The sequence below is a fragment of the Giraffa tippelskirchi genome, chromosome 4, assembly GCF_054371585.1.
Source record: "Giraffa tippelskirchi isolate mGirTip1 chromosome 4, T2T-mGirTip1v1.2.pri, whole genome shotgun sequence".
NCBI lineage: Eukaryota > Metazoa > Chordata > Mammalia > Artiodactyla > Giraffidae > Giraffa > Giraffa tippelskirchi.
The window spans coordinates 20,974,466-20,998,919 of NC_137278.1; the positions used below are offsets into that span (position 1 = coordinate 20,974,466).

General features: G+C 42.2%; 1 long non-coding RNA gene across 1 annotated transcript in view; it reads right to left on the reverse strand.

Moving 5' to 3' along the window:
- Nucleotides 1–17,886: 17,886 nt before the first annotated feature.
- LOC145547125 (uncharacterized) overlaps nt 17,887–24,454 on the reverse strand; it is a 40,864-nt gene continuing 34,296 nt past the window's right edge. The window contains exon 3 of the long non-coding RNA XR_014083548.1: nt 17,887–19,000. This is a non-coding gene — a long non-coding RNA (uncharacterized LOC145547125). The remainder of the gene's footprint in view (nt 19,001–24,454) is intronic.

The following is a 24,454-nucleotide window of genomic DNA, read 5'->3' on the forward strand; positions in this document are numbered from 1 at the left end:
TGCATCTAAAAGAAAATGCTTAACCATTGCTGGTCCCTCCCTGGAATATGCTGAGTTAAAGAGATCCTTGTGATGCTGGTTGCAAGAATTTTTTATTAGGCTGGTGATACCCGGACTGTGGAATGAAGTGGTGGGTGGTTGGAATCCTGCTTATAACTGTTTACAGCTTTAATCCTCTTTTTCTTTTATCTCGCGTACTATTGTGCAATTTCCCTTGGAATTGTTTAATTTACAATATATGGTAACTTCAAAGTTGATAGACTGGAATGAAGGATGAGACACTTTCTTGTGAACAGTTGAATGATACATAATCATTTTACATAAGACTATTTCCTCTTTTAAGTGATGGAAAAATAAGAACTGAGGGCACTTAGTAGACTATTTGGATATTGATGACACCAGTCACACACAGCCCTCTGCTTACAAGTAGTACCAGGGGAAGAAAGTCTTCTGGAAAAAGGATTAGATGTCCTATATGATTCAAGAGAGAGGATTAGGATCAATGAATGAAAGTTCAGTGAAGACAAGTTTAGTCTAGATTACAACAGCCACTTTGCACGAAAACATCTGAGCAGCAATGGCACCAGGAGTAGTCATCTTACTATCTCTGAAACATCTACCTGCTAAAGGCTTATTAGCAGGGCCATTTCTAAGGAGAATGAAACCCTGAGGGGTTACTAGCTTAGAAGGCCTTTCAGATTTCTTTGAATCTGCTCAAAATCATGACTTGGTGTTTGTCTTCTCAGGATCATTCCTTTCCCAAATTTCTGCTTCACTTTCCAGAGTAGCAGACAAATTAAAGCTCCCAGGTCTCCCAAGATTCTCGCTGGAGAGTTACTTTGCGATGCACAGAAGGGCATTTCTTGTTCTTCAAATTCCCTCAACTCCTAGAACCTGAGGATCCAAGTATCTCACCGAGGCTTACACATGAGGGATACAGATAGTGAATGACCCCGGAAGGACTTCCTGACATGGGGTCACCGTGACAGTTGAGAGTGTGTGGAGCTGAGACAGATGATGTGCTGTGCAGTCTCCAGGAGCCTCATGTGAGTGTTGTCCCTGTCCTGTGTCTGTGCCTTATTGATCCAGGTATGGACTGACTCCGGTTAATCCTTTCATGTTCCTTCTCCTGGGGATGGTGATTGGAGGATGACAGTCACAGTCCTTTCTCTGCATTCTCTGAAGTCAAACTCTTTCATGAGATATAAATTTTTAAAGCTATTTATTGATTTATTTGGCTACCTCGGGTCTTAGTTGGGAGATGCAGGATTTTCCCTGTGACATTCTGGATCTTCTGAGATGCACAGACTCTACTTGTAGTGTGCAGGCTCAGCAGTTGTGCCACAGAGATACAATTTTTAATCTCTTTCTTCTGATCACTGTTCAGCTCCATAATCATCTCAGAATTCCCTTTATTTTTTCTTTATCTCTAGAGTCCTCTTCTGGCGCTTCTACCCCAAAGAACCTTCACTTACATACTGGATGAGCGCTGTGTATAAAAAAGAAAATATTAGGCATACCAGGCTTTTAATTTCAAGAAGGTGCAAAAATAGATTTCAAATCATTATGGCTCAGGTTGCCATTAGAAAAGATTGAATCAATTTTCCTCTGTTGACCCAGAATCAATGGAAAAAGAAGAAGAAAGTGTTAGTCACTCAGCTGTGTCCGACCCTTTTGTGACCTTATCAACTGTAGCCCACCAGGCTATCTGTTCATGGAATTCTCCAGGCATGAATACTGGAGTAGGTAGCCATTTCCTTCTCCAGGGGATCTTCCTGGCCCAGGGACCAAACCCGGGTCTCCTGAATTGCAGGCAGTTTCTTTACCATCTGAGCCGCTAGGAATCATCATTAGCTTGGTGCCAGCGGCAGTGGGTAGTAGGAAAGGGTGGAAGTGAGAGGCAGAAGTCTAGCCTCTGGTACAACTCTCACACTGGCCAGACAGCTGGGGGAACTTTGAGAAGCTCTCTTCTCTCTGAGCTTCAGTTTCCTCTCATCAAAATTAAGAAACTTGGATCAGATGAGTCTGAAAGCCCACTCTAGTTGCATTTGTTTAATCCAGGCAGCAGAGGTACAGAGAAGTCACCCACCCAGCCCAAGCACAGAGAGCAAGGGAATAACCTAAAGACTGGGACCCAGGTCCAAGGTGATAGTAATACTGAAGCCCTTTTAGATGACTTTCAACAGCAAAGAGCATTTATGCCCTCACGATCGCTCCCAGTGCTGGGAGAGGCTGATGGGCCCCAAACGTACAGAGTATCAGACCAGTCAATCCCTTTAAGGGTGTGGTTAACATCTTCTGCATTTGGGAGGATGGGGTGACTATTTCTCCCAAGTCACTAGCACAACAAATTTGTTATTCACAGATTCTTTCTGGTTCCTATACCAGCCCATATGATTTTTAGTTACTCAATGTCCACTACAGCAATATAATAGCAAATGCCAGTGTGATGTGAAATATACAGAAAGAGGGAGCAAAAACAAATGAGGAAACAGCATCAAATCCTGACATCATACTTTTTAACAGATCAATTTCCTTTTATTTCTTTATTTTGAGGCAGAAAATGACTTCCTGAGAACATTCACCATGACAGTCTACATCTATCGTCTCCCTTAGTGCCTTGTTTTAGAGAAAGAAACACAGTGTTCCCACGGGGATCCCTGACTGGTGTTTCCAGCCAGCTAGCTCAGCTCTCATTCCATGAAGGCATCAGAAATGAAGTCAGAATACAGAGGAGGAACTAGCTGTATTCTAGGGCTGGAACAATACCTGGGTGCCCTGGGAAAAGTAAAGGCAAAACCCACTTGACAATCTCAGCTCCTCCCCGACTTTGTGACACCACAGGGGGAAAATGCCTTACCCTCTAAGGCAGTAAACTGGCAATGAGAAGGGAAGGTGAACATTCACTCAAGAATGTTCTAGGAATCAGCAACCATGTATAACTGGTCCAGTAGAGGAAATAAAACATGCTTACAAGACAGGAGAGTCGGGACTTTGAAGTGTTTTGCAAACTAGTTTGATATTTAATATCTATCTAATGAGTGTGGAAATATGACCAAGCTATTGAGTTGAAGAAACCAAAGAGAAAAATTTTCCCAGGTGGTTCAGTGGTCAAGAATCCACCTGCAAAGCAGCAGACTCAGGTTTGATCATTGGGTCAGGAAGATCCCCTGGAGGAGGGACTGGCGACCCACTGCAGTATTCTTGCCTGGGAAATTCCATGGACAGAGAAACCTGGGGGGCAGCAGTCCATGGGGTCGCAAAGTGTTGTACATGACTGCAACTAAACAACAGCAACAACCGTGGAGAATGTCTGACTCTGGTCTTCTATTGCGGGGGTGGGGAGAAAAGAAAGAAAGTAAAATAAAGCTGCACAGTTTGTTTATTAGGAAATTCTGGCTCTTCAGATCTTGCCAAATACCTGTCCATCCCACAACCATGGAGAAAGAATGGCGTGATCACTTACCCGCTCAGTGGACTTGGGGAAGTGACACCGCTGAGTTCTCTCATTTGTTGAAAACAAATACTGCACGAGACCTTCTCTTAGCATGCTTCTGGCTTCTCCATGGCTTCATCCATTACCCTGTGCTCGATTGCTCTCCTGGACTGAATGTATGACTCTGAAGATTCAAAGCACAGAACTACATTTAGTGATTTTTAGTGGCTCTTGATATTTTAAAGCCAAGGAAAGCTCATCAAGTGCAAAGTATGACTGTGTGGATGACGTGTTATGAAACCAAGTCCCTCTACTGTCTTTCCACTGATCTTCCCGAAGGGCATTTGCCTTTAATTTGGGGACACTGGGATTGGATCTGGGCTGGAGGGGAGATGAGCACAGTGTTGTGACATCCTTGGGAAAATGTCACCGAAATGGGTCAGCCTTTCTATTTCAGAGCTGCGCTCATCTGAAAACATTAAAGAAGGCTAAAAATAAGTGCACGGTGTGCTCTCAGCCACTCAAGCCAAGCCGGTCCGTCTTTGAGAAGGCCCTTGGATATTAATGATTGACGAGTGGACACAGTAGCCTGCTATGACTGTGGGCAGTTTGGGAAGATTCTGCCTCCGTTACTGCCCCACATCCCTCCTTCCACAAGGCAGAAATGATTTGGACAATATTAGCCTCTTGGCAGGGAGGGGCTTCCCAGATGGCCCTAGTGGTAAAGAACCTGCCTGCCAATGCAGGAGACATGAGACTTGCGTTTGATCCCCGAGTTGGGAAGCTCCTCTGGAGAAGGGCATGACAACCCACTCCAGTATTCTTGCCTGGAGAATCCCATGGACAGAATAGCCTGGTGGGCTACAGTGCATGGGGTTGCAAAGGGTCAGACATGACTGAAGTGACTGAGCACGCACGGAAAACCTCTTGAGAGTGGGGTGGGCTGAGCAGGAGTGGTGGGGGTGAGGACTTCATGAATTCAGCTCTTTTACAAGGCAGACAGAGTCAGCCTGGCTGGGATATCTGCTAGTCTTGTGCTCCAGGTCTAAACACTGAATTTCCATATTTAACCTAGAAAAATAAACACATTTCAACATCAAATTCATTTCCTTACCTCACTTTTTCCTTTGTTTCTATATTAAGATATCTTACACCATTCCCTAGTCTCTATAGATTTAGGAAGAGAAATACTTCAGAGCTGTCTGAGAGAGAGAACAGTGGCTCTGAAGCCAGGCAAGCTTGGTGATGATTTTCAGTTTCACCACCAAGGAGCTTGGTAAACTCTGCCACATTTCACTTTTCCTCTTTCAGACTTCATTTCTCCAACCATGCAGAGTAGAAAACACGGATAACTGGTAAGTTTGCCGTGAGGATTTGGGGTGCTGAGCCTAACTCACTGAGAAGAGTGCTTGCTGCAAGGCAGATCCTATTTGTTTTGGGGGGTTTTTTTGTTTTTTATTTATTTTATTTTTTTAAAAAAGACACTTTTATATTGCTGTATGGCCAATTAACAATGTTGTGATAGTTTCAGGTGGACAGCAAAGGGACTCAGCCGTACATATACATGTGTCCATTCTTCCCCAAACTCACCTCTCATCCAGGCTGCCAGGTAACATTGAGCAGAGTCCCCTCTGCTATACAGTAGGTCTGATTTAAATGCTAGCCATGAGAATTATTACTGTGGCTACTACTATTATGATTTCTCTTACCTGGTTAAATATCCTTTCATTAAATGTGCCAGATTTGGGGCTGTGTCTAGATTCCTGAGGGCCACTTGTTCCTAACTCACAGTCCCCACACCTGAAGGCTGATTTGTTGTCCCAGATTTTTATGGTTTACCCACCCAGCCCAAACGCCCAGCTCTGGGCTAATGCTCTTCACCTTGTGTCTTAGAATCATTCATGTGTCTGTCTTCTCTAAACAGGGGGCTCGCTGAGGACAGGGAGCAGGTCTGATTCCTGTCTTGTTGGTTCTATAGGTGAGGCATGTTTGATGTTCTCAGCTCTGTTTACTGCATTCTTTGGGACACCCTGTTTACCCTGGGTGCTGTCTCTTCCTCCGTGGCTTTGTGGCTGGATTTGCCTCTGGCCCTCCCAGCACCTCATTTCAGCCAAGGGTAGAGTTTCAGGAGGCAGCCCCCCCCCTCAGCCCTCTATATTTCCCTGCTGGCCAGGGTCCTACTAGGAAATTTTCTTCCCAGTGGTCAGTTAACAATTTAGGCATGTATCGCTTATGGGGACACAATGGAACTTGACCTGAAAAAGCTTGTAGTTATTACTACAATCATAATAATTTATATAGTAAAGAACTTGGGATAGAAGGAAAAGGGCTGAACAAGAAGGCTAGGAGTCAGAGGAAGGAAGAAAGTAAGACAGGAAATCCTTTCAAGAATCTACTTTGTCAATCGGTAAAGATAACCCTGTATGCGAGACATCAAAAGAGACACAGATAAATAGAACAGTATTATGGCCTCTGTGGGAGAGGGCGAGGGCAGGATGATATGGGAGAATGGCATTGAAGCGTGTAAATTATCATATGTGAAACGAATCGCCAGTCCAGCTTCAATGCATGATACAGGGTGCTCAGGGCTGGTGCACCGGGATGACCCAGAGGGACGGGATGGGGAGGGAGGTGGAAGGGGGGTTCTGGAAGGGGAAAACATGTACACCCATGGTGGATTCATGTCAATGTATGGCAAAACAAATACAATATTGTAAAGTTAAAAAATAGAAAATAAACTAATGAAAAAAATAAAATAAAATCATTTAATACATCTTGAAAAGTCAGTACACACACATGTCTACTAAGGAAAAAACCTTTGACTTTCGTTCCTCTTTTGATTATTACTGGCAATTAGAATCAAATTAAAGAGAAATCTTCATACGAAATACGAAAGAAAATCAATCGGGAGAGATAAATTCATGCTAAAAAAAAAAAAAAGAATCTACTTTGTGAAACTTCTCCAGTGGTGCAGCAGTTGAGACTCCAGGCTCTCAAAGCAGGGGGACTGGGTTCAATCCCTGGTCAAGGAACTAGATCCTGCACGCCACAACTAAAACTTGGCACAGCCAAAATTTTTTTTTTTTTTTAAAGAGAATCTGCTTTGTCATGAGCCCTGTGCCAGGTACTTGACAAAACCCCTGAGGGACAGTTTCTCATTTCTGTTTTAAAATTGAAAAGACTACAACTCAAATAGAATAAAAACTCCCCCTCCCAAAAAAATCATACATGTAATAAAGAGTAGCTTAGCCACTGGGAAATGTTAAACCAGATCTCAGAGTTCTATATATAAGAGAAAACCAATAAACAACATAGCTCAGTGATAAAGAACCCACCTGCCAATGCAAGAGATGCCAGAAAGTTTGATCCTTGGATCTGGAACATCCCCTGGAGAAGGAAATGACAACCCACTCCAATATTCTTGCCTGGAGAATCCCAAGGACAGAGGAGCCTGGTGGGCTATAGTCCATGAGGTTGCAAAGAGTCGGACATGACTGAGCAAGCACGCACACACCAACCAAACCAAAAGACCTCCAAACCCTGTGTTGCTAAACCCACTCCCATTTTGGCATGTAGACTTCAACTCCAGTTGAAGCTTAAAATCTTCAACTTAGAAAGCTTCTGTTGCATTTTATAACAGTGGATGCTAAAGGTTACTTACAGAACTGATTGCAAGTCCAGAGATCAGCAGAGGTACTTTCCTAAGTAGGCTCTGATTGTAGACAAACCGTAGGCTGTAGTTTCTCCTTTTCTTTGGCTGTTTTAATGATCCTCTGCCTCCAACAGGGGCATGGCCCTGTTTGCTTCCTGAAGCCACCGAGAGTTCTCCTCTTCACTCTGCAGGTATGGGCACGGGGCTTACATTTTTCAGTGGCAGCTGAAATCCATAGAAACACATGTCTTTACACATTTGGAAGTAGAAAAAAAAAAAAAGAAAGACCCTGCTGCCTCAGTAGCAAGTACAATGTCATGACATGAGTATAAATCAAGAATCATCACTAACCTTTAATTATACAATGTTTCACCACTGTTAGTCACTGTTTCTGAAGCAACAACTATTCTCTTATTGTAAACAAAATGCAAAGATCCAGAACTTTCCTCCACTTATGCTCAGGGCACAGTGATAATTGCAGGGTCAGTAATTACCTTGTGCATGAATGAGCTCTGTGATTCAGAGTTTCTTGGAATTACCCTGGCCTGGTCAGTGTCACTAATTATTCTCAGATAATAACTCAGTGTAACTGCATTAGTTCAGATAATATTAGCCAGAAAACCGCAATAACTTCAACTCTTTTTTTTTTTAAACTGCAACTCACTTTGTCTTGCAATCTGCTGTTCTCTGAAAGATCAGAGATTCTCCAAATCACCAGAGAATATGGAAAAGACAAGGTTTATCTGCATTGATTGGCCCATAAAAATTAGGAATTAGGGTAGTGTGATGTTAAACAACTGCTTTTAAAAAAAATATATCTAATTTTGTTGATATAAAGTACACAATTTATTAATACTCATGAAATATATACTTTTATCCTATAAATCCTGTATAAGCAGTTGCTTCTTACAAAATACTTTTGCTGACTTTTGCCAAACTCTTGTATCCACAGAGAATATGATTTGTCTAACCAATTAAAATATGGTTTTAACTGACAGCCACGTATAGTTCCAATATGGATGTTAGTTCATATTTTAATTTACCTTAACAAGGAAATCAAATTGAAACAACAAAGAAGTATGTCTGAACTTTATTCATTTGTCAATGATGTGAGAAACTTCTTTGCTGCATTGGATAATTGTTTTCAAATGCTGGAAGAATATTTACTCATGATACAATATTCATTCAAGTGTTTTCACTATAAGAATCATACTCATTTAAATTTAATCTGTATTGTTTTCTCTAAAATTTTTCTGTCTCAATAAACAGCAGAACAGTAAATCAAAACTTGTATTATAGTAGTTGTCAGATTCCACGATGTACATATACATTGCAAAACTGATTTCAATCTACCAACGTGACATCACTGAAGGTTGTAAGAAGGCTTTCAGTAGCACACATCATATGGTATTTTCAACATACAGTTACAATAGATGTAAGTAACTGCAGAAGCAATTGTTAAAATGTAGTAAAAAAAAAAAAATAGAAAGTGATGAGCTTTGTGTATTTCATTACCTCTGTTTTTAACATAATTTTATTGTTCAGTTCAGTTCAGTCGCTCAGTTGTGTCCAACTCTTTGCGACTCCATGGACCAAAGCATGCCAGGCCTCCCTGTCCATCACCAACTCCCAGAGTCTACTCAAACTCATCTATATTGTGATGGTTGAACCATCCAACCATCTCATCCTCTGTCCTCCCCTTCTCCTGCCCTCAATCTTTCCCAGTATCAGGGTCTTTTCAAATGAGTCAGCTCTTTGCATCAGGTGGCCAAAGTATTGGAGTTTCAGCTTCAACATCAGTTCTTCCAATGAACACCGAGGACTGATGTCCTTTTGGATGGACTGGTTGGATCTCCTTGCAGTCCAAGGGACTCTCAAGAGTCTTCTCCAACACCACAGTTTAAAAACATCAATTCTTCAGCGCTCAGCTTTCTTTATAGTCCAACTCTCACATCCATACATGACTACTGGAAAAACCATAGCCTTGACGAGACGGACCTTTGTTGGTAAAGTAATGTCCCTGCTTTTTAATATGCTGTCTAGTTTGGTCATAACTTTCCTTCCAAGGAGTAAGTGTCTTTTAATTTCATGGTTGCAGTCACCATCTGTAGTGATTTTGGAGCTCCCCAAAATAAAGTCAGCCACTGTTTTCACTGTTTCCCCATCTATTTGCATGAAGTGATGGGACCAGATGCCATGATCTTAGTTTTCTGAATGTTGAGCTTTAAGCAACATTTTCACTCTCCCCTTTCACTTTCATCAAGAGGCTGTTTAGTTCTTCTTCACTTTCTGCCATAAGGGTGGTGTCATCTGCATACCTGAGGTTATTGATATTTCTCCCAGAAATCTTGATTCCAGCTTCTGCTTCATCCAGCCCAGCATTTCTCATAATGTACTCTGCATATAAGTTGAATAAGCAGGGTGACAATATACAGTCTTGACGTACTCCTTTTCCTATTTGGAACCAGTCTGTTGTTCCATGTCCAGTTCTGACAGGTCAGGTGGTCTGGTGTTCCCATCTCTTTCACAATTTTCCACAGTTTATTGTGATCCACACAGTCAAAGGCTTTGGCATAGTCAATAAAGCAGAAATAGATGTTTTTCTGGAACTCTCTTGCTTTTTCGATGATCCAGCGGATGTTGGCAATTTGATCTCTGGTTCCTCTGCCTTTTCTAAAACCAGCTTGAACATCTGGAAGTTCATGGTTCATGTATTGTTGAACCCTGGCTTGGAGAATTTTGAGCATTACTCTGCTAGTGTGTGAGATGAGTGCAATTGTGTGGTAGTTTGAACATTCTTTGGCATTGCCTTTCTTGGGATTGGAATGAAAACTGACCTTTTCCAGTCCTGTGGCCACTGCTGAGTTTTCCAAATTTGCTGGCATATCGAGTGCAGCACTTTCACAGCATCATCTTTTACGATTTGAAACAGCTCAACTGTAATTCCATCCCCTCCACTAGCTTTGTTCCTAGTGATGCTTTCTAAGGCCCACTTGACTTCACATTCCAGGATGTCTGGCTCTAGGTGAGTGATCACACCATTGTGATTATCTGGATCATGAAGATCTATTTTTGTACAGTTCTTCTGTGTATTCTTGCCACCTCTTCTTAATATCTTCTACTTCTGTTAGGTACATACCATTTCTGTCCTTTATTGAGCCCATTTTTGCATGAAATGTTCCCTTGGTATCTCTAATTTTCTTGAAGAGAACTTTAATCTTTCCCATTCTGTTGTTTTCCTTTATTTCTTTGCACTGATCACTGAGGAAGTCTTTCTTATCTCTCCTTTCTATTCTTTGGAACTCTGCATTCAAATGGGTATATGTTTCCTTTTCTCCTTTGCTTTTTGCTTCTCTTCTTTTCACAGCTCTTTGTAAGGCCTCCTCAGACAGTCATTTTGCTTTTTTGCACTCCTTTTTCTTGGGGATGGTCTTGATCCCTGTCTCCTGTAGATACATATAATTTAAAATTTAAAAATTCCTATGGTTAACAACCGGGAGAAGGCAATGGCACCCCATTCCAGTATTCTTGCCTGGGAAACCCCATGGACAGAGGAGCCTAGTAGGCTGCAGCCCAATGGGTCTCGAAGAGTCGGACATGACTAAGTGACTTCACTTTCACTTTTCACTGTCACGCACTGGAGGAGGAAATGGCAACCCACTCCAGTATTCTTGCCTGGAGAATGCCGTCTATGGGGTTGCACAGAGTTGGACACGACTGACGCGACTTAGCAGCAGCAGCAGCATGGTTAACAACCATCTTGCAAAATTTTTGAACATTTAACAATTGTGCAGTGTTATAAACAGCTCAGCAATGAATTGGTGGTTGAGGAGAAAATATAATTGATAATCTGCTGTATTTCAAACACTGATTTCAAGCTTGATCCTGTTACCTCAGTTTTTTGTTTAAACAAAACCAGTGTTTCTAAACAAGGATTATGTCACAGAGATTAATGGTACCCTACTTCTCACCCAAGTTTGATAGAAATACTGGGTTACTTAAAACTGTCAAACATGGAAATGCAAATCTTATGCAAATCCAAAAACTCTCATAGGCTTTGCAGGTGAGATAAAAGAAGTAAACATGAATATTGAACAATTTGTCCAAGCAGATAGTGAATACATATTTCCCTTTTCAAACTAATAATTTTCTGAGTGATGCATCAGACTGTGTCAGTTAATTGGATTCTGGGAAGACATTCGATTGGAATCAATGAGTTTCGGGTATGGATAAGGTTTTTTGTTTGCCTGTTTTTTTAATTCTTCATATTGTTACATTTTAAAATTGTGTTTAAAGATATGTTTTTACACTTTTATACACTTTACTATAAATACTCAATTTTTAAATCCGATAGAGTTTTAGCCTTAGTAATTAAACAAATAAAAAGTTGTTAAAATTTAAAAAGCCTATGAAAACTATTAGAAATTTCATTGAATTTAATTCAGCACGTGAAAGTGAGTCTGTCAGTCATGTCTGACTCTTTGTGCAACATGGATCCTATAAATTTGATTATTTTCTTAAAACCCCCTTCTTAAGGGAATGCTGAAATTATCGAGGCATCTCTTTATAAAAAAATTCCCAGTCTCCAATATATTGTTCAGGCTTCCCAGGTGGCCCAGTGGTAAAGAATCTGCTTGCAATGCAGGAGATTTGGGTTCAATTCCTGGGTTGGAAAGATCCCTTGGAGAAGGAAATGGCAACTGACTCCTGTATTCTTGCCTGGGAAATCCCATGGACAGAGGACCCTGGTGGGCTAGAGTCCAGGGGGGTCTCAAGAGTTAGACATATCTGGATGACTAAACAACAACAACCAACAATATTGTTCTGAGAATTTGCCCCGGTCAAGAAGTCCCTCTTTATTTTTTTCTTTCAAAAACCTACCGTCCCACATATATTAAGGACAAAAAACAAATATTATGAAAAACTTTATCCCAGTAAATTCAACTAATTATATGAAATGGACAAATTCCTGAAAAACAAATTACCAGAAGTATTCAAGAAGAGATGGATAACTTGAATAGGTCTATATTCATTAAGAATTAATTTACAGTGAAAAACATTCCCACAAAATTTGCTCCAGCTCCATATAGTTTCCTTGGTGAATTCTACCAAACTTTAAAGAAAAAAAAATTAATAGTAACTCTATCAAAAATATTCCAGAAAATTGAAGAAAAGAATAATTCCCAACTGATTCTAAGAGGCTAGTGTTACTCAGATGTCAAAACCAGGCAAAGACATTACAAGCGAAGACTAGGACAGTTCAGCATAAACTCTGATGCAGAATTCTTAACTAGAATTTTAGCTAATTAAACACAGCACATTTGGCATATATCAGAAATGCCAGCTTGCTTTAACACTTGAAAATCAGTGTAACTCACTGTCTTAGGCAGTTTGGGCTAAAAACACCACTGACTGGATGCCTTAACAATAGAAATTTATTTCTCACGGTTCTGGACCCTGAAATATCTAAGGTCAAAGTGCCAGTAGATCTAGTGTCTGTTGATAGCCCTCTTCCTGGTTGGAAGATCTTTTCATTGTTTCCTCAATGATGTGTCCTCAACATGGACTGTCCTCTTTCCTGGTTGGATCTTCAAGGTGGACAGGGAAGAAGCAACCCCTCCGAAGTCTCTCATATAAGGCCGCTAATCCCACTTATGAGGGGACCACCCTTGTGGCTTCCAGAAGGTCCCACCTCCTAACACCATCACCCTGAGAATTAGGATTCCACCAGACAAATTAGGAGGGCACATTTAGTCCACAGGTCTCACCTTATTAACAGACTAACAAAATTCTTATCTTAGTAGGTACAGAAGAAGCATTTGACAAAATCCAACCTCCATTCCTGACAAAACATAAAGCTACTAAAGTAAAAAAGCACAAAAGGTTAGGATTGACACACATACACTACTGATATGTGCGTGTGTGCTCAGTTGTGTCCAACTCTTTGCAACCCCATGAATTGTAACCCACCAGGATCCTCTGTCCATGGGATTTTCCAGCAAGAATACTGGAGCAGGTTGCCATTTCTTCCTCCAGGGGATTTTCCTGGCCAGGGATTAAACCCATGTCTTCTGTGTCTCATGCATTGGCAGGCAGATTCTTTACCACTGAGCCACCAGGAAAGCCCACAATATTGATACTATGTATAAAATAAATAATTAGGTAACTGTGATAACTGTATATCACAGGGAACTCGAAAAGCACTGTGGTGACCTGAATGGGAAGGAAGTTCAAAAGGGAGGGAATATGTGCATATGTATGACTGATTCACTGTGCTGTAAAGTAGAAATTAACAGAACATTATATAGCAACTATACTCCAATAAAAAATAATTTTAAAAAAAGGGTAAATAAGTCCCAATACAAATTTGATTTCTAAGGAGGTCTTCCTCACTGACAGAAAGCAAATTTCTCTCTTGCCTTTGAATTTCCCTTTCTACTTTTTATACCTCACTTGAATGTCAGGTTCTGGATTACGTAACAGAGCTTCAGTTATTCCAATGTGCAAAAAGTATTGCTTGCGCATTTAGGAAATCAGCTCTGCTCTCTACCATAAATGCAACTCAGTCACTTTATCCCCTGAAGCAACTGTTTCCCCATTTGTGAGCTGGAAGTCTGAACATGACTCATTTGAACAAATTCACGTAAAGCTGTGTTTTTCACCGTAAAGCATGGTGTTTGCTACCCTCAGTGTGCCACTTGCTTCTGTAAGACCTCCGCTTCCTATTCTTTGTGGCCCCGCATACGGGCCCAGCGTGGAAGAAGACCCGGACTCTGCGTGCAGCAGAACTGCTGGCGCTGTGGTGACACACTCCACTGCCGGCACCGAGGGAAAGGGAGCTCAGAGCCTTCTGTAATCACCACCATCAACAGAGACCATCCAGGATCTGAGCAGTTGGAGCCCTCTGGGCCTTGGCACAATTTGTAGCCCAGATTAATTAGTTAATGTTCACAGAGCACTTTGAAGATGCAAACGCTGTGGGAGTGCAAAGCCCATTAATGATCATTATATAAATTTGAGCTCCAAATTCAGCAATTGTAATTGGACAGAGCAACCCAGTTGCTGATTCCCAGCAGGGCTGTGTCCGGGAATCTGAAAAGCCTAGGGAAAGGTGTGAAGGGCAGCTCTGGCCAGGGGTGCTGAGGCGTAAGGGGCAAGGGAGTAGGTGGGCAGGGTCCTCCTTGGCCACCCTGCCGGAAACGACCCAGGGACGCTGCCTGTTTGCAAATTGGGTCCTTCATTTTCCAGGGAGCATCTGCCCACACCCTGCAGTGTAGGAAGCCCTCTTCCAATCCATGTCTAGTTGATCTCAAAGCCCTCCTCCTTCCATGATGCCACGAGGCTCAGGAGTAATATGGTGGTGGGTCCAAACCCCAGTTCCAGTACTCACTAGGTGTGGCTTGGGGAAATTCACATCACTGGTGTAAGCCCCAGGATCTTCATGTTTAAAACAAGTGAAAACAGAAGGTGATGTTATCAGCCTTTCAGAGTTATGTTTGTAAAACATTTAGTAAGAAACCAACCCAACATGCGTGCTCAGTAAATAGTAACTTGTTATTTTCTTACCAAATTATGCCCATGATACCAGAAAATCAGTAGTTTTACACTAGTATCACATTAGCTAGTTACACAATTTTTTTTAGGACCATCTCCTCTTATGGGGGATCCCCTTTTCTCTTTCTTCCTTTTGTCTTTATTGGAGGGAAGAAAACAGCATTTGGGGTAATGTTTTCTCTTACTGCTGTTCTTAGGGCCTCAGTGGCTCACTGTCAACAACCTAGTTAGTCACTGGATGTCCGTGGAAGTAACTTGATGTCCCTGAGTGATTTGAACACATCAGTGCTATCAAAGTGCTGCTAGACTCTTGACACAGCCCCTTGGCTTCATGTGAGGCGGTTATAGGCACACACTCTGAAGGCCTCCCACTGGGTCTCTTTTTGATGCTCAGTGATCATGTCCAGGGCACCCTTCATCAACTTGTGCTAATAAATGTTGCAAGCGGTGAGCTGAAGCTGTGGACTGCGTGCCCCTTCCAATTGTGTTCCTCAAGACCCCCCTCCCTTGGTGGTCTCACTGGAGCCCTGCAACCCTTCCACCACAGAGCTCCACTTAAGAAAGCTGGGGATTGAGTCCTCTGTTGGCACAGAGGGGAAAGCCCTTTGAAGATGCAAAGGGCGTGAATCATTCATAATCACCCTGATTCATAAGCCAACTTCAGAGACCAGGTTCTCTTTCATACCCATTATCCCTTTATAATAGAGTCAGTTGGGCCAATACAGCAGTTCAAATGCAAATTGCAGGACTCAGTAAGGTGAGACTCTAAAGGCAGGGTACTGTATATTTTTGAAAGAGAAGTTGAGTCTATTTAATTTTCCAAGTTAATGGTATATAGAAGGCAACCTTTTAAAATCTCTCCACCCTCAGATAGGTCAGTTTGTAAAGAATCCGCTTGCAATGCAGGAGACCCTGGTTCAATTCTTGGGTCGGGAAGATCTACTGGAAAAGGGATAGGCTACCCACTCGAGTATTCTTGGGCTTCCCTTGTGGCTCAGCTGGTAAAGAATCCACCTGCAATGCAGGAGACATGGGTTTGATCTCCATGGACTGTTTAGTCCATGGAGTCACAAAGAGTTGGACATGACTGAGCGACATTCACTTCACCACCCTCAGAGCTCAAAAGAGTTCATTAACAGCTCTCTTTTCACTGTGTTCCCCTCACCCTCTCTGGGGGGCTTGCAGGTGTTGGTCATACCCACCTTATATTGCCATCATCAGAGGGTTGCTCAAAGAGGGCCCTCAACAGACATGTGGCTATTAAAAGGCACTTCACCCTGGGTACCTTCCTCACTCTGCACTTCTGAACCAGGACTCTCCACTCAGCTGGAAAACAATGACGATGAGACCTGAAAATCACTCTCAGCAATTTCTTGGTCCCACTGACTTTGCCTGCCCCCTCTCCCTCTCTCCTTGCTCCTTGTTTATTTCCCCACTTTCGGGCTTTCTTGATTTTGTTGTACGATGAATGCGATGTCTAACCTGTTGAATTGTGTCCCCCAAATAGATATGTTGAAGTCTCAACTCCTAATATCTCAGAATGTGACTTTATTTGGGAATCAGGTTGTGATGTACATAATTTGTTAACATCAAGTCACACTGGGGTAGAATGGGCTCCTAGTCTAATCCTATCTAAGGATGGGCTGGTGTCCTTATCAGAAAACACTCATGTGGAGATAACAGAGACACAGGCAGACACCTCACAAAGACAGAAGATTGGAATGATGCATCCAGGAGCCAAGGAATGCCAGAGATTTCCAGAAAACCACTGTAATATAAGAAGAGGAAGGGTTTCCCTATAGAGTTTTCCTTTAGGTTCTCCCCATAGAGAGAACACGGCCCCATCAACACCCTGATTTCAGACTTTAGCCTCAAGAACTGAATTTATGTTGTTTTACCCCGACCTGGTTTTGCAGTGCTTTGTTGCAGCAGCCCTGGCTGGAGACATACAGGGCTGCGGTAGAAATGCTATTTCCTAAGGCTGGTGCTGAGGTGGGACTGTGCTGGCAACCAAGTCTGAGGTCAAGGAACATTTGAAATTGTCCATCTTTATGGAAGCACTTCCTTCAACACTGTCTTGGTGCAGGTGTTCACGGTTCATTATATTGGTAGGAAAGTTTATTTCTCACGGGTAAACATCTGTGGTGTTGGAGAAGACTTTTGAGGGTCCCTTGGATGGCAAGGTGATCCAACCAGTCCATCCTAAAGGAAATCAGTCCTGAATATTCATTGGAAGGACTGATGCTGAAGTTGAAACTCCAATCCTTTGGCCACCTGATGTGAAGAACTGACTCCTTGGAAAAGACCCTGATGCTGGGAAAGATTGAGGGCAGGAGGAGAAGGGAATGACAGAGGATGAATTGGTTGGATGGCATCACCGACTCAATGGACATGAGTTTGAGCAAACTCGGGGAGATTGTGAAGGACAGGGAAGCCTGGTGTGCTGCAGTCCATGGAGTTGCAAAGAGTCGGATACGACTGAGCGATTGAGCTGAACTGAACTGAAACATCTGCAGCACTTGATACTATCGGAGGCCCCCCATTCCTCGAATTCCTGGTAAACCATGACCACTGTTCACAAGACTGAAGAGTACAGGTCATGCCAGAGAGTTCATCTAGGAATTCTAGCCATGGGACTCACAGAATAGCATCCTGGCAGAGGTGACTTGGCCATGAAACAGGTAGAGTAGTGGAATCCTTACATTAGTTGCTGTGTGGTCTAGAGTAATCAAGAAATGTTCCCCCAAAGAAGGAAGAAGTAAAAATGGTGAAAGATGAGGAGATTTTGAAGAGCTAACGGTGAGGATGGAGAATAGTCCAGGAATGAGGACCACATGAATAAAAAAAAGCACAGAGGCAGAAACAGAGTGGCAGATTTAGCTCTGTTTAGAGTAATGGGTCATCTGGACCAGGGGAAAATTGACTGCTGCGGATTAAGATGCGTACTCCACCCCTAGCTTGGGAGTTAAATCGTGAACTCCTCTCCCTCCCCCTCTCCTTGTCTTCTGTTCCTTCTTCCGGTTTCATCCTTCCTTCCTCCCTTTTCCTTTCCTCCCTTCAACATTCAGCACAAATGCACTGACTGCCTGGGTGCGATGCCCTCTGATGGGCTCTGGGAGGTTGCTGTCTCGGAGGAGCTGACACAGTTACACACAATGACAGCACACTGTGCTAAGCCCTGTGGCCATTGCTCTGGGCACACAGAAGTTGTCACCCATACAGTGAAACAACACTTGACAAAGACTTAGGATACTGACATTTATTGCCAGGCAAATATAGTCCAAGCGTTTTTATACCCAGAATCTCATTTAATTCTTACCATGACCCAATGAGGTTATTAGTGTGCTTCATTTTAAAATCTGGAGACCAAGATTTAGAAAAGTGAATGAACATGTCTAATCACACAGTTAATAGGTGGCAGGCACAAAGCTAGATCTCCATTTTCCGAAACATCCACTTGTGTTCTTTGTATGACATAATACTGCATGGGTATCTCTAAGGTGGAAGAATGACTTGTTCACCTGAATTTTTCTCATTGTTCTTGGTTGCTATGTGGTCATGCAGTTCTACTACTCAACCTTTTTTGGTAGTAGGGGCTTGGGATAAAACAGAGTTTCTCTGAAGTTCTCTCTCTCCTTCTTTCCACAGAGAGACCGAGGGACAGACTTCTCTGACAGGGCAGTGACAAACAGGAGTGCCTCAGCTGACAGAAGGAGACACAACAGCTAAGAGTGATGGCGGCTAGCTGAAAATATACACTAATCTAATCTTCTGGCTGTTCTAGATGAATCTCAGGAATGCGGGAGGCTAGCATGTCAGAGGCAATTATTGGCCGGACACAGGATTGCATAATACCATGATGACTCGGGCTTCCTGCTTCGGCTCGCATGTGGTGAGCTTGCCAAGGAAGGTTTATCTTCCCAAGAGAAACATGCCAATTTGGGGAGGATGTGAAGTAACTGTGATTATGGGAAAAAAGACGGGCTTAATGTGAAAATAGTCAAGGTCTCTTTCAGTTTGTACTTTGGATCTCTTCGTATTTTCTTTCTCTCCTTCTCTTTTTTCTTTCTTGACTCTGTCTCTCCTTCCTTCCCTTCCTCTCTCTCTCTTCTTTTTTCATCTTTCTCTTTTCTGTCTTTCTGTCTCTATTTTTCTGCCACTTTGTCTTTCTCTCTGAATTTCCTTGTTTCTCTTATCCTTTTTTGTTTCGCTTTTATTCCAACTGTCCTTCTTGCTTTCTGTTCAAATCTTCATACCGAGATTTAGTGTTTAAGGCAAGTGCCTCAGTTCATTTCCCATAGAAGAAGATGTTGATAAAAAGCCTCTCTGGTGATTTTGCATGGAAGGGATCTTGTAGACTACAGATTAAATGGAAAGGACTCGGTTATTTAATATGAAACCAGCTGGTAGACCTCTTTGATAACCAAACAAGCAAACTACTATGTGCCTCCTTTTTCTCTAGAAAGACCCACAGCACATGTCTACAACTGCACTTCCTATAACTGCTCAGTTACAGGCTCTGAACTCCTCAGAGTGGCCAGTAAAATACTTTCAGAGAGAAAAATGGCTCACTTAAACAAAGCAGAATAGAAGAAGAAAAAGGACTCTTATAGACGTTTCTTTAAAAAAAAAAAAAAATTAAGTTAAAACAAATTTTTTTTTTAGATAAGAATAGTGAAATTCAGGGTGGTAAAGTGACCAGCCCCCAGTGACACAGCTGTCCATTAGAACTGTTGGCACTAGAAGTCCCACTCCTGGTTCAATTTTCCACTACATCATTATGCCTCCTCTCTTTTTATTAGATAAGACACTTTTGTGTGGATACAGAAATGGAATGTGGCAACTGAAGAAATTATGGGGTTACCAAACATTAAAAGTGTACAAAATCTGACATTTTATAGAGTCCCTCAGTGAGTATTTATTATTTTCTAAAATGATTTTGTACCATAAGAGAAGTTACATTAAGAAGATAGAAAAATATATAATAGCACTTAGAGACTTGTTTACATTGAATTAAAATTGTCATGAACACCTTTTTGGGGAGCTTAAAAGGGTCAGCTTTAATTATTTAGAAAATACATCTAGTTCACTCAAAAATTTCACAATGAGTGATTAGCCACTTGCTGAATATGTGTAATTTACCAAGCTCAATGTAGGTGTTGTAGCCATTTAAAGGAAATTAACTCACATCTTACAATTTTCTTATGAAGTTTTGTTGTCTTATTTTTAAAATGAACAACAAGATTCAGAGAGGTTAATCACTTGGCTTATACTGATGCATCTAGTAAGCTGGTAGGTCAGTGCTGAAACACTAGTCTGTCTTCCTCCTACTTCTTTTCCTTTTGTCTCTTCACTCTCCACTGTGTGCCAGGAACCCTCCCAGGTACAGATGAAAGCGAGATCTTACTTCATTTTGGTAATGTAACTCTTTCCCCTCTATGCCCTCGATCAAAACCATGACAGCATTTAAGAAATACAGGATGGATTTTACATCATCAGAGCATAATTAACCTCGATGCTACGTTTCCTACTAAGGAATTAACACTACTCTGTTCAGAGTTTGGATTTTCCTTTCAAAGAACATGTATTCTTCCATTACCTCCCTTGACAACTGTCAAACAAAGGTTTACACCATAGACACAATATTTTAGAAGAGGAAATCAGCATAACATATTTGAGTTCACCCTCCTTAAAAGGTTAGCATTGCACACTTGCAGTAGGGCTTGCATGTTGTCAGTGTGCTCTTATAACACTACGTAGTTGCATAGAGGTCCTGAATGTTTATGATGGCTGATCACACTTGATTGTGCTCTTTCATTAGTAAAATATCTACATGATAAACATGGTCAACCCCTACCTTGTCCCAGATTCTTCCAGCTGGACTCATTCTTTACTGGATTGGGTTTCTGAGCCAATTCAGAGCTATGATGGAGAGGACTTTAGCAGTCTTCTACTCTGGGGATGGGGGTGGGGTGGGACCTGCTGAAACGAGACTGGCTGATTTTCCATGTACCATTTCCATGCCAAGGATGCACCTTAGTGTCATGTAGCTTCAAACACATACATCACCATCACCGTCCTCCTTCCTCCTCTTCTTCCTCCTCCTTCTATTTATCACTAATATCTCCATCCCCAACATCCCCATGACCAGTCTTCAAACCAACGCTCTGAGACAGAAAAGATGATTTTTTTCCAGATAAGAGCATCATGACTTAGAGAGTTTAAATAACTGGCTGGAGATCACCAGCATCATAAATGGATATGGGCAGAATTCAAAGCCAGGCTTGTCTACCTGCAGCGTCCAAAGCCTGAATCACTACCTAAACACTAGGTTGTCTTTACCCTCCAGGCCCCACTAACCGTTTCCATGGTCTATGTTCTAGATTTGGCACCTCTCACCATCACCCACTCCACCCACCTGGTACTGACATCGCTTCAAGCCACATCTTTGGTTGAGCAGACTTCCCCTGAAGCTCCGCTGGGGCTGAGGGTTGTGACCAGCTCAGCTTCCTCAACCCCTCTTCCCATCCCACTTAGGTTTCCTAGTCCTTCATCCCCTTTCCTTAGAATCCAGTTGTAGCTGAAGTCACAGAATGATTGGTGCTCAAACACCTTGGAGTTGAAAAATTTCCAAGAATCATCCTCTATATTAAAACAATGCTAACCACGCCTTATTTGCAATACATCTCTTGCCTCATAACACACTGCTTCACTGAAAAGCTACTTTCTTGAGCTAATCCCCTTCTGCCACTGACAAATTAGACAGCTCCAGCATAAGACTGACTTGAAAGAGGTCAGTCTTGAAAGAAGACTGTGGGCACCCAGGGGTGCCCAGGACAGACTGACAGGCAGTCCTTTTTTGGCTTCAGGTGTGCTTTCATTCCAACGTCTATTCCACCTGACTCTGTGATCTGATCTACAACTGCTATTGGACTCCGTTCCTGTACTCGGGAATGGCCACGTGTTTCTGCTTCTTGCCTTGTGCCTCTCACAGTGTTGAGAAAGAACTTTATGCCTGCAAGCTGCTCATTTTGCTACTGAGATGGCCTGCCTTGCCCCAGCCCAGTCCCCTCCTGGAGAATGATACTCAGTTTGTTTCCTGATGACAGGGGAAATAGGCCATTTCTCATTTCTGCCACCAACCAGCAAATACCTCTTAGACACTCTCACTCACCCTTGAATCTGGCAAACCACAGGGATCTGACTTCCCAAACCATCATAAAATAAAGCGATTGGACCAAAAGTACAGAAGTTGAAAGACGTAGATGTTTCCAGATGAAGTTATGTGTATTTCCCAATACCCTTTTGTTTCATTGGTTTTCAAATAATTCTTTCCACTTGCTTACTCCATATGGAGATGTTAAGAAAGATGTTAAAAAAAAAAAATTCCTCTATAACGTTGCAGAGAAAGTCTGGCTCCAAAAGTCCCAGATCTCAAACCTGATGACTGTTAAGTGAAAGCCCAGGGTTGTCTGGAACAGGAGGTGGGTACAGGGGTCTTTGCTTTGACACTCCCTTGCTGAGTCATCCTGGGCATGTCTTTCTACTTTTCTGGGTTCGCTCAGCAGTTCTTATTTACAAAGCCAGTAAATTCTATAGATCCTTTCCAGGATGGTGATGTGAAGGAAAAAAAGTGGAAGGTTGGCTGCTTTCACAGCTCTCTGTTAGTGCATCCCGATGGTCAGTGTTCTAGGAGGAGGCTGTACCAGAAACCAGGTGGACACCTGCCACTCTCAATTGCAGGAACTCTCGCAGGATTGTGGAGAAGAGGGCTGAGGAGAAGGGGGCGTGGATTAATCCTTCTCTGCTTCTTCAGAAGCCACTCCCCTGCAGGACCCCGTGTGAGTCATATGCCCTTCCCTGCCACACTAAGCTACTTCCAAGATGTTTACAGAGACTTCAAGGGGTGAACCGAGTTATTAAAAGAGTAGCAATTAGGGTGGCCCATCCCAGCAATTTAAAGTTTCCTGTCTAAGGAAGCATGTGGAGAGGGGGTGGGGAGGTCAGGGAGGGGAGAGGTAGGAAGGCTGCTTGTCTCCTGATTGGAGCTCTCTTATGATTTCGATTCCTGAATACAGAGACAAGAGGGGTGCTGATAGATGGCCCCAACCCCCAGCTCCCTGGAGACCCAGTTGTTCCAGGAGTTGGTTGGGTCCCCTTTTCAAAGAAGTGTCTCTCCTTTCCCTCTCTGGGGAATCCTGGCTCCGCTTTTAAAGCCTTTGGGCATCTTTGGCCTGCCTTGGACGGTTACACTGTGTTGGAAGCTGCCTGATAAATCACTCTTTGCACCTTGGCTGCCGAGGGGCTTGTAGAGAGAGGTTGCTGTGTGATTTACAGTTGCTGTCTGAGAGGGCTTTTCCAAATGGCCAGCTCAGACCAGAGAATCATCTCTGGAAAAATGAGCATTTTGTCTAGTACAAACTGATACTAAAGGGAGGAAATAGGATGGCTTTGTTCAAAACCTACTGACCATGGCCCCCTCCAGCCAGCCTGAATCTCCAAGTTCATTTCTCCCAGGCAACTTGAGCTCCATAAATGAGGTCCAGCAGAGTGGTGTGTTGTGAGAGGCCTGCTGGAGCCCTGCTAGGGAGAGTGGAGCTTTCTTTTGCTGAACTGAAGTTACACAATGCTGGGCAGGCCCTCTGACTTGTGGTCATGGTTTCCCAGAACCCCAAGGGGCCCATCCAGGAAACCGCCCATGTTCCCTGGCCTTATCATCTGCTCCCTCCCAAGGGGATTTCATTTCCTTTATTGTTTTCCACAGTTGCTGTTGCAAGTCAGGTGCCCAGGACCAGCTTGAAAATGGGCTGCTTCCAACGTACTTCACTTTTCACCAGCAGCGACGAGTGGTGGGGAGATCGTGAGCTCTGTGTAGAGATAACTTTTTATTCTATTTCTTGTTTATTGCCATATGACAGGTTAAATGACCTCTTCTAGCATTAATTCTTCATCTCCAAAATCAGAATGAGATCTTCTTTGAAAAATTATTGTTTGGATTAAACCTAACATAGCTGACACAAAGTAAATCCTATGTGTGTATATATATATATATATATATATATTTTTACATATATATTTATTTATATATTTATACATATATACATAAATACATGTACATGTATACATATATTTATACATATACACATATATGTATATATGTTATATACATATACACATATATATTTAAAATTTTGTTGCTTGTTTTCCCCTTTGTTTTAGTTTTTTTTCTTTTTCTTTTTCCCTAACAGTTTTTCAGCATACATTTATACAGAAACCCAAAAGGAATGCTTGAAAATACGAGAGTTATAATTTAGTACTACTTGCTAAAAATAACTTTCCTTAAGATTGGATTTGACTAGATGTTTTTAGTTCAGAAGCTAAGGGTTAATGGAGATGTTATTAGGAGTCATACTTTGCTGCAAATCATAGATCATGAAGAACAAGTAAGTTGTTTCATGTAGAGGGAACAAAGGTTTTTATCTTCAGGTGAAAAATCTCCCTGGAAATGTTTAATGCTGAGAGGGAAGTGACAGGCCATTTGAAAAAGTAGAAGAATGTGCTCGCTTTTGCTTCCCAACAATGGAGTGTCTCCCTTCTGAGGAAACTTGGAACTCACTTTCTTCAGGAAATGTGCTACATTTATTCTGAAATATAGAGCTCCTGCTTCCCACTCTGCCTTTTATTACGACTCCTTGCCCATGCTAATACTCCGAGAGAAAAAGTGTGAAATACAGCTTTATTAAGCAGAAATGTAAATCGTTCCTTTCTTCATTCATTCATCTTTCCTTCTTTTTCTTCCTCTCTCCATTCCT